Source organism: Rhea pennata, chromosome Z (genome assembly GCF_028389875.1).
Source record: "Rhea pennata isolate bPtePen1 chromosome Z, bPtePen1.pri, whole genome shotgun sequence".
Taxonomy (NCBI): Eukaryota; Metazoa; Chordata; class Aves; order Rheiformes; family Rheidae; genus Rhea; species Rhea pennata.
This window is the reverse complement of record NC_084702.1, coordinates 70,970,561-70,981,387: the sequence shown is the minus strand read 5'-3', so window position 1 is coordinate 70,981,387 and position 10,827 is coordinate 70,970,561. Positions and strand designations below refer to the sequence as shown.

Here is a 10,827-nt window from a genome sequence, read left to right as displayed (position 1 = left end):
AAGTCAGAAGTTTCCTCATTAGAGCTCACAGAAGGTGAATTAAAGCTGGTCAGGAAGTCACCCAGTCTTCAGTATAATATATTCCAGTGCGCTTGTGTCACCTTTTGGGAGTGTGCAGGTATGGAGAGGCTCGTGCTGCTGTGTAGCCCTAGGGAGAACGTCCCTCTGGCTCTCCCTGAGCTCCAGCTGACCTCTCAGAAATGAGCCATCTTATTGCCCTCTGGTAAACGGCAGCCAGCAAAAGCTATAATAATACAATAAATGTAATATAGAAACTAATAATATAAAATATTTAATATATCATTGATACAAGAGAGTGTTTCATGAAAAGCAGCAGGTTGCTTCAACATTTTTCCTTGCAGGCTATATGTGTAACCTGGAGAAGGGACAGTACAGATATGTATGCACATATGTATGCACTTGGATATACAGTTAAAGTGTTTCTAAGCATAATAGATATAACACAGTGTTTAAAGGAATTGTCTTGAAGTGCCATGTAAGTTTTTTCTGGTAAGGATAACTCAGTGCTAAAGCAATATAAAATGGAAACAATAAACAGTTTAAACTAATAAATCCCAGGCCTTTGGGTGATGCTTCAGAGAATCCAGTAGCTACCTGTTCCTTGAAGATCCATGGATTTCTCAATGCCTTCATGTATGCTTAGTGCTGAAGTGGCACTGAGAGACAGAGCTGCATTGCAGCCTTACGAAACTGCCTGTGCAGAGTGAAACTGCTGCTTGGTGTCCCTTATAACTACAGACTGGACAGCTGAAGTGCAGATCTAGTGCACACCTCTCTCCTCTGCTTCCTGACCTCTCTTAACACATTAAAGGCATCTGTGCTTGCTCTTCCACTACAGTTGAGAGTCACAGAAAGAGTACCCAGGCTAAGCACAGCTGGGGCTGGAGCATCTGTTAGCATATGCTACAGATGTTCTGGGTCGTGTTATACCACGCCAAAAGTGTCATTTTTCCCAGTGCAGCTCAGGGGGGAACGATGACTCTGTAAAATGCCTAGGCTTCTTGCAAGCTCTGCATTAGGTTGAATTTCCTGTCTTCAAGCAGTGAGTCCCACTGAGAGACATCCTATTTCCTAAGAATTATGCTCTTGTTTTTTGATGTGTATCTGAGGAGAGTGCATATGACAGTGTTTGAAGTGCCACCAGAAACAGCATATGTGTTTGTGGCAGCTACTGGCTTGCAAATAACAGCAGGAGGTCTTGTGTAATACCCGTGTTACAAAGGGCACTTTAATCTGAAGCTCTAACAGACTGGGCCACGGCTTTACCCCCAGCTATTGCTTTTTCTGTTCATGTAGGCATGATTAGCTTTTAATGAGCCCTGCTAAACATTCCCCCTCCTTCACCCATGATTTTGCTTTGTTCACTTAAGATGATTAGGAAATATGTGGTAAAAGCAGCATGGATACACCTGGACTTTGCTGCAGTGGCTGATTTTCTGTATTCTTTCCCCATATAGTCAGGCATGTGCAGAGTCCCAGGCAAATGAAGAGATGCAGATTTATATTCCAAGAATTTAATGCTGTCACAGGTGGATCTCCATCAATTCCCATTGACTTTGGTGACCATCAAATCACTTAATGCTTCACAGGATCACAGCAAATGTTTTAGGCACCTGTGCAAGTTCCTCCCTATTGACTAGCCGCTTCCCTACCAGCAGAAATGAAAATTGTTGGCCGGAGGAAAGCTTGTACACACAAGACACAAAATCCAGTAAGAACCAGACCTCACCAATGGGATGAACTCAGGCCTCGTTCCTCTCAGAACTGAGTGCAAGCTTTATCTCCCCTTCAGTGTCATTTGAACTGCTGAACCCCTATGAATGCGCTTTGACCAAAATCTCTTTAACTCTGCTCTGTCTCCTATAGACTGTGAAGGGAGGAAGAGGGAGAAACTGTTTTAATTCCTGTTTTAAAACATCAGAAGCTATCCAACTTGCTGGTGTCGGTACCAGGAAGAAGAGACTGCTGGTCACCAGAACAAGTTGCTGTTTTCCTTTTGGAAGCAAGAGGCTGCAGCTTTGTCGGTTTCTTATGAATTTCCCCAGACGATCTTTTTTTTATTAAGGGCCGGGAGTACTGAGTGAAGGGCTTGGAAAGAGAAAGGGAATTTCTTGCTACACTCCCTGCTTTCCCTGCTGCAGGTAAGTGGCACTCTACTCAGTCCTGATCAGTATGAGTCACGTTATTCTGCACACACCCACTGAAACTATTTTTTGACTAGTTTCCATTTGGCGTGTAACTTATAGTACCCTCTCTGCTCCCGGGTGCTGGAATAATAAGTGAAGTATGGGAATATTTCTCTATGGACCTGCAGTGCTGAAGCTGCTCACCAGACTTCTATTCAGATTGCATCCAAGCAGCTGGATGTACGCTGATAGGAATACAGAGCGTGCCTCCAAGTTACATAACTTTGAATTTCTACCAATTTCCGTCAGAACTTGGGTCAGTTCTTTGGAGGAGCAGTTAAATGAAGCTGGCTGAGTAGCTTCCAATGGGCAAGGCTACTCTGACAGTAACTAATCCTCCTGTCTAGTCAGTTCGAAAGGTTGCCTTCCGGTGTCCATTTCATTTTCATCCCACAGTCTGGTCATATTAATGGGAACCTTTAGGATTTCCTTTTCCCTTCCTCCACAGTGGAATCATAGTGTGCTTTCTGCTGCCAATGGCCAATTTTACTTGTTACATTCTCTACCAGGACTGAGGACGCTGTCAGTACACTTCAACTTCTCTGCCCTTGCCGGTGATACACTGTATTTTGGGACTTTTGATCTTCTGTTCCTTGCTTTATTATTGTGCTAATGTTTCGTGGCCTATGGCAATTTGCAAAGAGGATGTTATGTGGGTCCTCCTACACTGCGCTTTTTAAACAGTTCTCTGATATTCAAGAGATTGACATCAATACCCCTAGTTGTTCCTTTCAGTCCTGTATCCCTTATGCATGCTACACTGACTTTCAACAGCAACAGGATGAGGAAAGTCTCTTGTAGTAAGAGCAGCCAAGATAAAATGTCCATCTGACCCCTCACAGTGCTTGTAGGCTCTTATGACAATAAGAGACCTGCCAGTGGGCCCCAAAGTGATGTTTGCTCCTTTCCACTCCCCTACAAAGAGAATCTTTTGGCCAGCTAGAGGAGGCGTTTGGTTGAAAGTAGTTTTAATAGTACTAACATAGGGAGGACTTATTGAGCGGACTGGCATTTAGTTTAAGTCTAAACTGCAGCATGCTCCAGGACGTGTTTCTCCCCTGTCATTGAAGTATCATCTCCGGTTGTTTGGAAGCATATTAAGCCACCCAATGCTGCACTAGGTTGCCAGGTAAGTCTGAGTCCTGTGTTCTCCAACGTCTCTGGCTCTCAGAGGTTTGCTGTTTAGAAGGACAAAGACTCTCATCTTGAGAGTGGGTTGAGGGCATCCCTTAAAAACCACTGTCATTAGGTTCTCAGTTTAGTATCTTGATCATGGTCAAAATCCAACACAGACTGAATGACAGGAAGTCATTCTGCCAGCTATGGTACCAGGATATGGTTCAAATGGCAGGAATTTAAATCCATCCCGCTCTACGCTAGCCTTCTGTGGCAGGGAAAGTGGAGAATTCAAAGGTGAAGCACCAGGCTATAGAGGTAGTTACCTGCCCCAAGTAAACAACTCTTGTTTAAGGAAAAGACAACAACCTAAACATCATCTTCCCACAGGTGTGGATGCACCAAACTGGAAGGCAGGCCCAGGGCTACAAGAGAGCATGGCAATCTAATTGCTGCTTTGCTGATAGGCTACTATAGACAGAAATTTTTGCTGTTTGGCTTTGTCAACCTGCATCTAGGTTATGATACTTAAATTTAGATGTTGGCACGTGTCCTCAGTGTTTGAGCTCCTACTACCACTGATGAGACATAATGATTACAGTTAGGGGAGTCTGGAGAGTACTTCGTCTTACCCAAGTGTAGTCCCTACACCTTGTCAGCCGAATCTCTGCCCCACCATGTCGACTGGCCCACTGACTGCAGTGGGAGCTCAGACACCCAGCATGGATGTAGGTACCTTATGCAGGTGGGAATCCTCTCTAATGTGCACTCTTAAGTGCTTCCTCATGTGCTGAACTTTGTTTACATGAGCAGGTTCATTGAAGTTTGTGGGGAAAGTATAGCTGAGGGGAAAAGCTGTTACTAATGCAGATGATGCAAATTCCAGTGCCAAGAAAAAAGCACGAAAAACAAAACAGCTTACACAACCATTAGCTCTTGTCAGGCCTAAACAACAAGCCCCAAGGCCAGTTGATTTTTATGATGGGGTCCATTCTTGTATCAAATGAAGGAGATTAACCTAAAACTAGGAAGGAAGAGATAACTGGGGCCAGGGTGAAAGTAATAACATGTCAGGATAAAGTTAGCAGCAAAGAGAGAAAGTGGGAGTAGTGTGTAATGAATTGTCATTAGCTAACATGTTAAAATAATAACTAAAAAAAACACCAGAGAAAAGTTCTGATTCTAAGAAGGAGGAAAATTCCAAAATAAAACAAGAACAAGAGGCCTGGAAATTGTGGAAGGACTGAAATTCATATAGAACCTTGTTCTTTTACCATGGGGAAAAAAACATGATACTTCAATGAGTGACTATTGGGGTTGAGATGGGGTCTAGGTAGCGAGAACATGAGAAATGGGCAGTGCAGGGGAAATTCCTCTTCAAATTAGATGTTTATCAATCCACAATCCTCTGAAAATGACTTTGGTCTTGAGGAGATCATTCCCACGTGTCCTGTCCCATGTTGGCTGTTTGTATGAATCCTTCATGTTGGAATTAGAAATCAGATTCAATGAATGTTACCTGAAATAGGTGTAGCTTTGAAGAATAACCCTGATATCAATGCAAAGGTATACAAGCTCTTGCTCTTCCCTCAGAAATTGCTTAAAGTACAAGAAGATCCTGTTTATTGCCTCTCAACACTTCATCCTTTTGTGACCACTAAACTACTGCCATTGCATCGTCCAGGACCTTCCACAGCTTTTCCACCAATGGGACTTAAGAAAATTTCACCTTCCAGAAAATGCTCTTTGACAAACACTTGACTTTCATGTTCTTAAGATTAATCAACTGATTAATGTATTTGTGGGTAGGACTGAAATTCTAATAGTGTTCACACAAATCCAATGGGAAAACACAACAGATGAAAGAAAAATGAGAGAGAGAAATGCATAGAGAACTTTTATATTAAATAGACTTTCTCATGCTGTCTGTAATGAACTGGCATGTTTCTGTCAGGCATTACTGTTGATACATCTTAGGGAAGGATATGGTCATCTTAGAATGAAGCATGAAGGTTGCTTGAAGCTGCAGTTGGCCCAGTTTTATTTTAGTAGAGTAGCCGCTAGGTAAAATGCTGGGAGATGGGTGTATGGGGGGGCACTATAGTGTGAAGGGTCCCTATATTTGAAAAAAAATTTTGATTGTGGTCTGCTGTAGGTGAGAGAGCGTGTGAGAAAGTGCAGAGGCTTGTGATTCTGCTAAGAGCAATTGGCAAGGAGGACCACCTTGACAGCTGTGCACCGTCTGTGAGGCCGTGCGGATGTCAAAGGGGCCAAGGGGAGGTAATTCTGTAAGGGATGAGTAAACCCTTACGTTTTGGCACATAGAGCTGTCCTCTGGCTGACTAGAGGAAGCTCTGTGGTTGAGTTATGCAATTGTGCTTTATGAGTTTTTCTCTGCAGAGTTTGCTCCTCGCAACTGTTAGAAATTGGGCTAGGTGGAGCCTTGGGATCAGCTTGTAGGATAGTCTCTATGTGTTTAAAGAACCTGACTAACTTTGGGAATACAGGCAGAGAGCAGGGCTGTTTCTGGGAAACGAGTCCCTTACCAAATTCATCTTTTTGAAAGCAATTTAATATGTTGGGCTCTTTTACTCTCTTGGTTTCCTTTTGAAAGCTTCTGCATCAGCAGGAGGTAGGTAAAGAGAGCAACAGTTGTCTTTGGAATTAAATGGGCTGTTACAGCCCGAGGTGCTTTGCTTTTCTGCTTTAATCTTTCACAGCTTGTTGTCCTGGGCATTTTATTTTAAGGGAACTACTACACTCTCCATATCAACAGGAAACAGAATTAAAAAAAAAATGGCAAGGAGCCAAGACTAGTGACTGAAGTAAGAAGTAGGGAACTTAGAGTAAGTTTAGTTACTGGGACTTTGCAGGGCAAGCAGGATCTGCAGTGCGTTTTACAGAATGGGAGACAAGGATACAACGCCTATTTCACCGTGTAAAGAAGCTTTGGTTTCTTAGATGAGTGTCGTTTCTCTGCGACTACGAGCCAAGCTGTTGATCTTGGGAGGGGATAAAGCAGCGTGTAAACGAGAAGAGAGGAGTGTATCGGAGTGCTATGGAGGGCAGTAACTTTGTTGCTGTGACTTTTAGAAGCCTTCAAGGGTAAGACTAAATGCTTTCATTTGACTAATTCCTTTTTCCCGACAGCTTCTGGAGCAGAAAACTTGCATTTTCAGACCCAAGATTTTTGTAAAGCTTAATCAAAGTGCTTTGGGTTGGGTTTTTTATATGCCCACACTGATAGACTTATGGGTGGAGTGAACTGAACTGTGCATGATTTTAGCCAGCAGCTGTATGAGGAAACTGCTATTGTTTGAACTGCTTCGGAGGGAGCAGACTGCAGTTTGCATTTCTTTCCGTGAACACTCTCTTCCTCTGCTGTTGATCAGTAACCTGAGCATTACGACTAACATACCCAAAGGAGCTGAATGCAAATTTTGACAGCCATTCTGGTGTCAATTTAAAGAGAGTTTTAATGAAGACAGATGGAAGATATTAGATCATTACTTTAAAACGTGGCAGATAACAGAAAGAGTCTGTTTCTCAGCAATTACAGCTAATTGTATTGGCACAGTAGAGTGTAAGGAGTAGGAGCAGTTTGGTCTGTGGATAATTTTGTGAGTTGCTGTACATGTAGTTTGGAACTGCACCGGAAAATAGCTGAAGGTTGGTTCACTTCACCCAGGATACCTGTTCAGGTATTCCTGCTTTAGAAAGCTGGGGACGTTTTAGGCAAACTTTCAGACTCCTTGCAGAGAGCTAGCAAATTTAAATCTGCATCAGCACTTCTTTTGTGAATCCTGACTAAAGATTAGTCTTTGGTTGTTTCTTAAACTTATTCCAAGTTGAATCCAGGCAAATCCAACTACAGCTGCAAAATATGAGTATTATTCTGAGATTAAAATCACAAGTTTCAGTTGCCTGTTCTGCCACTCATTTCCTATATTTTCCATTTGCAAAGTAGGGAGAGGTACAACAAGTGTTTTTTCTACTTTGCTTTTGAGGTGTTCAAACACAAGAGGATATAAGGAGGGGTGGAGAAATATAATTCCTAATGTACATTAATGTTAAAGATGACTGGTACTAATTACTTTTAATGGCTGAAATTTTAATGTTTGCTTTAAATAGAGGAAAGCAAATGCAACTTACTCTTGAGAACCTTAATTTGAGCAATTTGAAACTGTTAATACATCAGCATTTTAAATGGGGCCCTTTACAAACATGACTTTTTGTGGCATGTTACAAGGTCAGTCAATGCCAAGTGTACCAGGCGTTTACACTGCTCTTGCCAGAGCATCAGGAGGCGTTGTGCCAATGGCGATGCCCTTCTGTATGATACCTGTGAGCAAATATGACTTCTTTTTTAGTATCTGACATTGTACACCCCCCTAGCAAGTATGAAATGAAGGCATGGAAAAAATACGGACTTAGGAGACTTACCTTATTTAAACCTTTACATATTTTCTCAACTGTTCCTCCAAATCCAGTTTAGAGGGAGATGTGTTCAAAACCTGAGGACTTAGACTTGGTTCATCCCATGGTATGCAGTAGCATTACTCCATCAAGAGCAACAGGCAACACAAGCAGTCTTGAGCCTTTTCTATCATGATGTCCTGTGCTTGGGATTCTACTTTCTCATATACTGAGCTGTTGATTGGATATTTAGTACTGGAAAAAAAAAAAAAAAAAAAAGAAAAACAAAAAGAAGGTTCCAAGACCTGTGAATATTTGTGATTGCTATATCAGCTGAATATAGATAAAAACATTTCCTTACAAATCTTGCTCACATACAGAAGCTGACTTGACATGGAAAGCTGTTGAGTGAAGGCATGGCATGCGTTCCGAATTTTCAGGTAGACAAAGCAATTGCATGATAAGGATACGTATATATATCACATTATTTCTGGTGACAAAACTGACTGGAGAAATCTGATTTTCCTGCCTATCTTCACTGGACTTCGGGTGCTTGTTTCCACCATCATATCACAATTCATTGCCCCATCAGATCAGCTAATACCACAGTTTGGACAGGAATTTTGTTCTGTACTGGACTGTACTTCATGATCTGGATTAAAAATAACCCTTCCAAAAATGAATATTTTTAACGTGGTTCACTTCAGAGAGCCTGGGAAGAAGGTAGTGGGAGCAGAAGCACCAAGTGTTCTTTAATTCATATTTATCATTGAATCTGATGTATCATGTAGCTACACCCAGAGAAATGGGTCCAAGAAACTAACCATATTTTCCACTCAGAACGTCTGTTTTCTGTTCATCAGAGTGACATCTTTTCTGATTATTCTACTTATCCTTGCAGTGGCAGGGAGTGCCTCCTTCCATCTCCAGTTTGCAGTAGACTGCCTTTGCTCTTGGTTGATGAATTACCCTTAGCGAGCCATGTTTTTGGATTAGATTGTGGCCTCTGCAAATTCCACTTGTCATAGCTCATTACAAGCTGCCTCTTACGCAGAAGGAACATTAGAATTGTGTTCTCAAGCCAAATCTAGATTCTGGCTTTTGCCTCTCAGGCCTTAAATAAGACTGAGCTTGGATTTTGAAAGAACATCTCCTCCCTATTCAAGACATATCAAAGCGGCTATTCTCATCATGGATATCGAAGTGCTTAAAGCTCATGATGAAATTGCCAGTAGCCACAGAAGAGTTGGATTGTCTTTGCAGAAGTGTAAGCCCTAGTTAGACAGTTTATAGAGCATTGTATACACGAAAGCCTTCCACAGCGAGGAAATTTATTCCTAGTTCATACCCTTGACTCCCTATAAATGAGGAACAGAGAATTTGATCTTCAAATGATTTTCGCTGTCAGCTCTGGAAAGATGGGGAAGTAACATATGTCCTGTTAAGCAGAGGAGTTGGAACTGCACCACTAATAGAGATCTCTTTCAAATACTGTGAGCCTCAGCTGATTACTGAACAGCACAGGGTAACAGGAGGAAACAGAAATGAAACAGAATAGTCAAGTGAAAAATGGAGCAGCAAAAAAGTCCATCTGAGCTGACGTATTCTATGGAAGACAGCTTGAGGAGATTTAAGCTGTGCTTCACTTTGTATCTGAAAATCATTGGTGCCTGGGAAAATGAAGGCAAACAGGAAGTTGTCTGCATTTTGACTCTTGGAAACTTTCGTATGTTTTATGGTTTTCAGTTAATTCAGAAATAGGAGGTTGTGAAAATATCATACCAAAATTTGAGAAGTACTTCATACCACATGAAAATGAAGCATATCATTCTTCCAGAAACTGCAAAAGGAAATTAAAATCATAGCAGTGTATATCACTGATAAGAGGCTGAAGATCCATTGTTACAATTTTGGAAGGGAAGCTGAACTTCTGATTTAAAAAATAAAGCAAGACATAAGAAAAGACAGCTGAACAGGGGAGTGAATTTTGATCACAACTGGAATACGGAATAAAACCCTGGAGGAAATTGTTGACAGATACAGGTGGAGAGTTTCTTGACTCTTAAGGTACAGCTGAGAGCCCAAAATATGCCAAGAAAAAAATCAGGCTGGCAGAGCTAACATCAGCCAAGAGGAACACATCTTGCTGTAGAAATTGCGCGCTCTAGCACTAATAGAACCGTACTGAGACTGGTACCTAGCACTTGAGGACCAGGTGAAGGACACAGCAGTCAAAGCAGTCTGAGGTGATCAAAGCAATCGAAGCCACAGCTAGTACCGGTACGAAGTGCCAAGCACCCACAAAGAGGATAACTCTACCACCGTTTCTTTAGGTTTCTTTCCATACTTGCAGCAGAAGGGCAATGAAGTCTCAGGCTGAAAACAGGCACATAAAAGTATTAAGGTGTATTGCCAGAAGCTGTGCTATTAGCAGACAGGCACACAAAGAAGCTACAGACTGTGAAAAAAACTCAGAGATTAAATTGCTAGCTAAAGGAGTATGAGAATGAGATGTGTGAGCCAAAAGCAAACTGGGAAAAGAAGATATTTGTAATATTATCAAAATAAAGCATATACCTTAGTGTGTTACAAGCCTTTAGTGTCATTATGGGTGCACCCGCTGAATACTGACACATTCTCAAAAGACAATGTGGTTTTGGCAAGGCAGGAACTGAATTTTGCTTAGAGGATCAGGTCAGCTTTGGAAAAATTTGCAATTCATGGGCTTTAGCTAAGCAAACAACTGTGAAAAGCTGTGTGATGGAAGTAACATATTTGGAAAGGTATTGGTACAAGTGTATAGGGTAAAGTTTATCCCAGTCTATGCCTGCTCTAAAATACAAGTTTTCACTAGAATGGTGAGCCTGTAGGATTATTTAATCAAGCTGCCCTTAAAGGTAATTTGAATTTGCTGCTGAGCAAAGATATTCAGCAGATGCAATTCTGATCAAATGCACTGAGAAGCTGAAGGAATTAAAGATGCCCCATGACAAAATAGTGTATTATTGCAGATTTTTTATCACACGGCTATCATGCTAGAAACCAATGATTAATGTACCACAGTAATTAACAAAACCCGTGTGTCAGA

General features: G+C 41.6%; 1 protein-coding gene across 3 annotated transcripts in view; it reads left to right on the top strand.

Annotated features, from left to right (window-relative positions):
- The first annotated feature begins 5,814 nt into the window (after positions 1-5,814).
- LOC134153549 (phospholipid-transporting ATPase ID-like) overlaps positions 5,815-10,827 on the top strand; it is a 72,343-nt gene continuing 67,330 nt past the window's right edge. The window contains exons 1-2 of one of the 3 annotated variants that reach the window (XM_062599826.1): positions 5,815-5,955; positions 6,197-6,428. The gene's annotated coding sequence lies outside the window, so the exon portion shown is untranslated. The other 2 variants (XM_062599827.1, XM_062599825.1) reach the window with 2 other exon arrangements.